Source organism: Haliotis rubra, unplaced genomic scaffold (assembly GCF_003918875.1).
Source record: "Haliotis rubra isolate DU_JTF1 unplaced genomic scaffold, ASM391887v1 Scf1104, whole genome shotgun sequence".
Classification (NCBI taxonomy): domain Eukaryota; kingdom Metazoa; phylum Mollusca; class Gastropoda; order Lepetellida; family Haliotidae; genus Haliotis; species Haliotis rubra.
Window position 1 is genome coordinate 225759 of NW_025765009.1, and position 5331 is coordinate 231089.

A 5331-nucleotide genomic window follows, 5' to 3' on the forward strand; every position below is an offset into this window, starting at 1 on the left:
TTGTAAGTTTCTACTTTTACTTCGAGCAGAATATGTCAACCGTTCATCGCTATAACCATATAGACACCAAAATACTTGTGCATTTACAGCAAACATGTCAAATATAATGTACTGGTATAGTAACACGATAACGGAAGTGTCATTTAAATATATTGCTCTGTTGTACTTTGTACAATGATTGATGGTCATCACAACAGCGTCACAATCACAATGCAATATTGCATTTATCTATTTGATAACACTACTTCTATATTTAGATATGCTGCAATAAAAAAAATTATACAATCTAAGATTATAAATATCAATTACATGTAATCGTATATTCAATTCAATCACAACCCATTAAAAAATTGAAAATTTCTTTTTCTATTTTAGCGCAAACGTTTTTCTATGATTTTAGTAGCTTGTATATATTTTAGATTTAGTCTCTCATAATTCCATAAGGAATGGTGCATGTGCTTTTACTGGTCATTTGTTATTTTGTCTATTTTTTTATATTGTACATGCAGTGAGACGTTAATAAATTATCTGTCTGTCTGTCTGTCTCGACGGCGGTTTTCACATGAGCAAACAGACTGATGCCAAAGACTTAATGTCTAACTGTTGAACCGACATCTCCTTATTCTTCACCTTGAGAATTTCGCTTGCTATGTTTAGCACGGGCACTGTTGCTCAGATGACAGGGTTCTGCAGTTTCTGAACTCTGAGGTCATTGGACCGTCCTGTGATCTCATTTAATCCTAGGTTTCTGGGTTGACTTTGCTAACTTTGAGCAGTTCACAACTTTGAGGAGACTTGTAGCTTTTCCCTCAACTTTTCTCTTGAACATCAATGTTGTTCATAGCATCGGCTAGCTTCGGTTGTATAGGTGGGCCTGCAATGTCTGCGGCAAATGGACCCAGCAGGGTTCTCAGCGAGGATGTCACAATGTTGTGAAGAGTAATGTCTAGTATGTGCCGGCGCTCCCGGGGGAGCTAGGGCTGTGGTGTTGCCTTGGACAGAAATCCAGTGACCTCGGACGATGTTAAATCGGTCTGGCCTCGTAGACTGTTCAGCTCACAGCCTCTCTGAGAGTGTTCTGCTGATTGTATACATAGCGTCCGCCATCTTGGCTGACACCCCGTGTGTGTGTGTGTGTGTGTGTGTGTGTCTCCGTGTCTCTCTCTCTCTCTCTCTCTCTCTGTGTGTGTGTGCCTACAACCAACTCATCACCAAGCAATCTTAATCCTATTATTCTCCTGTCTGTCATTTCACTGGCTTCCTCCCTTAATCCCCCCATAGCTTACTATGTTTGTGTAACTATTGGCCTCTTGTGTAAACATCCACCACCTTGTACATCTACCTCGTTAATTGTGTAAACATCATCACTTTACTATGTATATAAATATACCTTGCATCTAGTATTGTACATCATTTGCTTGATAACGGTGTTAGTAGCTACACCGAAACGTCCCTCATATCATATTAAAGAAGGTGTATATCCATAGAACTCTCCTTGTTGTTTATCTTGAATTTTGGTTAGCTATCTTGAATATAAGGTTAGCGCAACAAAAAAAAACATTTCCATTATCATACAAATAATCGACAGCACAGAATGTAAGAATTCGAAGTTATATAGGCATGTGTTTCAAATGTGTTTCGTATGTGTAACGATGTGTCACTCATGTCTAAGACTATATGTCGTGTACACATGTACCAGATATGTCAAGCTCGTCAAAATATGACCAGCTAAACTAAGATTATGTCCATGAGCACTGAAGACCTACACAGATTGTTAGTCGTTTATCGGGCGGTGGGGTAGCCTAGTGGTTAAAGCGTTGGCTCGTCACGCCGAAGACCCGGGTTCGATTCCCCACATGGGCACAATGTGTTAAGCCCATTTCTGGTGTCCCCCGCCGTGATATTGCTGGAATATTGCTGGAATATTGCTAAAAGCGGCGTAAAACTAAACTCAGTCAGTCAGTCAGTCAGTTAGTCGTTTATCTGCCTTTATAATCAGGTAGGATAGGGGAAGCTGAGAGAGCAGACAGGGGACAAAGCGCGGACAGACCAGCAGAAAGGCAAGCCTGGGACAAGGAGGGACGGGCCCAGTGTCAGCCTGGCTTCACCTCCTTCCCCTGGTTGCCTGTGTCTGACTCTGTGATAACTGTTCGCCCTGCTTTGCATAGTGTTGCTGCGAGAAGAAAAACACCCATTCTTTGCGCCTTGTGTTCTTGTGTTACACATGATGCCACAAAAGGTGAGTGTATCCTGTCCCACCGGTCGGGCCCATCACAAACACAGGAAAGAGCAGGTCAAGTGTGACACTTGAACAAACAATAAAGCTGATTAGGGGATTATTTGAGAAAAGAAAAGACAAGCTGACTAGTTACATTTGTTTATTCTACACATTTTTTAAATACAATTCGAGAAAAAATGTTTGCTAACTAAAAATCAATTCACATAAAATTAATTATATCATTCAAAACTGTTCATTTCTGAAATTGTGAATTTATAATTCTTAGGGTTTCCAGACCGGTTTCCTTGGGGTTTCCATCTTCTGTTGCAGTTGAACCCCCTTCATGGCCGACTGTTCCTTGTATATTTTTTTTTAGTCTTCGTCTTGACTATGGTCAAGACGTTTTTTACCGTAATTGCCCAGGAACCCTTCTTAGAGGATCTGCGTCGGGTGTTCCGTGCTCTCGGCACGGGCTGTTTTGTAACCATTTCGTTCTACAACAAACGTATGAATGTCCATTAAAGTGTTGATACATGTAAGGAATGGCCAGTCTCTGAGCGTTTTCCTCTGTGTACTAGCAGGAATAGAACACGTGTCATACAGCCCGCCTTGAAGTGACAATCTACCTGTCAATCTGATAACAATGATATGACAATTGTATCTCGATTCTACAAGTCTATCAAATGCAGTTCAGTGAACGTTAACAAGCACAGCCGATTAAAATGCAAGGTCAATAACTCTGCTGACTGTCAGGATGACCCGTTCGTGACCAACTCGTGTTATTCCGGGACACGCCGGAGGTTACGGAAAGGGCGAGTGGTGACGAATGGAAGCAATCGTGACCAACTCGTTTTATTCCTGGACAAGCCGAATAGCAGGTTACGGAAAGGGGCGAGTGGTGACGAATGTGTTCGCCATACTGACGTATTTTAGATACACGGGTAAAAATAGACAAACTATGGATGGTTCTGACATTCCGATATGGGCCTTACGTCAATCTGAACGGTTTGTGCTGGACATGGTGGACAAAACCCGTTTTAATGTTAAGTAGGAAGACATGGTGAAACGAACATTGCTTGTATATTAAAAGTCTAAGTTGCCTCTCACGGCTTTTTTGACATTATAAAAGTTAACTCAGTGTTGGTTTAAACTTCTTCCATCACACCCCCCACCAAATCTAATCTTAAACCAAATGGTTTTTTATCATTGCCACGACTGGTCTTAGGACTGTTCCATAGTTTTGTGCCTTATATAAGTAAGATACTAAATGACATGGCTCGTGTACAATACTAAACGAAACATTTTCTTTGAGTCTCATTTAAATTGAAAAAAAAATTTACAGCAAAATTATTACAAATATCAATTTCTAGGATTGCAGGATCAATCAATATTATGTAATGTGTAATAGTGACAGTCACCGCAAACAGTTTTGTCAGATGTGATAAAATCAGTTATTCAAAGTCCACCCTGTGTTGTTATTTCGATATTACTGGAATATGTTGTTGTAGTTTAAAGACATGTTTTATAAAAACCTGAAGATTTTCAAATCTAAACTGAAGACATACCTTTTTAAGATAACATACAGTGTCTAACTTTTCATTCTCGAGTTCGGAGAGCGCTACTGAGCAGCACTTTTGGACTGGAAATGGCGCTATATATAAATATTTTGAGGATGATGATGAGGATGATGATGATGATGATAACTTACCGAACTTGTTTTCCTGAAATCATGAAAATATCTCATATATTGTTAACATAAAAAAACCGACAAACTAATTTCCAGAAAAAGTTTCACTACAAAGCTCAACAGAGAGCCCAGTATCAAACTATACATCTTTCGTATGTGTATATGAATCAAAGGGTGGTGATAACAAGAAATGAATTATGAAAAATATTTCCATTCGAACGCATTTAACACATACCTATTACCGTGAAGCTGCTTCTAGCAATCCTTTTTTTATAAACCCTACTTACAGATTGATTGAATGAGTGAGTGTGGTTTTACGCCGCTTTTAGCACTATTCCAGCAATATCACGGCGGGGCCTCCACACATTGTACCCATGTGGGTAATCGAACCCGGGTCTTCGGCGTGACGAGCGAACGCTTAAACCACTAGGCTACCCCACCTCCCGTCTTACAGATTGAAACATACTACTACTTACCCCATCCTGTCCAGTTCAAAACTAACAGGTGCTTGGCACCCTCCAGTTTTTATATGATAATGGAACAGGTCGTTATTGGTAGATATTTTAAGTGATTACTGAATTATGACTGGGATTTCCATGTTATTTTGAAACATGTGTCATGAAGGTCATAGCGACCTGACATGTTGTCATCTTCAAATGATTATGGTGTACATTTCAAATGCTGATGTCAGAAACTATCGGTGTATGTGCGATAAAGAAATGCAGACGATGTAATAAACTAAAAGCATATCCAAGTTGTGTATAGTAGAAAGTGACGCTGAATTCTCCATCATAAGGGATAAATATTTCAATCTTAAAACTGATAAGGATCTTTTTAATACTGTTCATTTTCATTTAATTCTTGGTTTTTTAAAAGAAAATGATTAATTAATGAATTTTGATTAATATGTTCTGTAGATATATGTATTTTAATGATATGTAGTTTAGATTAGTAACTTAAATTGTCAGTGGCTGTACCCTCAAAGGGGGTGAAAGTACTGTAAAATTATTGTCCTCCTGAGAGGGTACGTAAGTCCCAAAACATTCAAAGTAAATTTAAACCCTCCTACCATTTTAATCGTAGAATATATATTCGTTTAATTTATTGCTAGATTATCTAAAATTGCTAATAGCTGAAGGGATGGTGTAAATCCAGCTAGGGTCCATGCAGGAAGCAAATGTACTGTAAGTCCCCATGATCCCTAGTATGGTGATCTACCTTCAGTTGTTGGCAATATATAGCCCTTTACCTTGTATTGTCATCTATAGTTAAACTGTTTTAGATTTAATTACTAGTTTTGAATTCGAATCTGTAATAATCTAGTTATTTTACTGTCCTTCGTTGACAGGTTTTACAATTTACCATAAATTACTATGTATAAAATTATTTTTTCTCGTCACGGTATGGCTGAAATATTGCAGATGTG

At 38.7% G+C, this 5331-nt stretch overlaps 1 long non-coding RNA gene across 1 annotated transcript; it reads right to left on the reverse strand.

Annotated features, from left to right (window-relative positions):
- Window positions 1–2361: 2361 nt before the first annotated feature.
- LOC124287013 lies at window positions 2362–4546 on the reverse strand. The gene is made up of 3 exons (XR_006901179.1): window positions 4382–4546; window positions 3927–3939; window positions 2362–2712 (listed from the first exon to the last, which is right to left on the reverse strand). It is a non-coding gene; the product is annotated as an uncharacterized LOC124287013 (long non-coding RNA).
- Window positions 4547–5331: the final 785 nt, after the last annotated feature.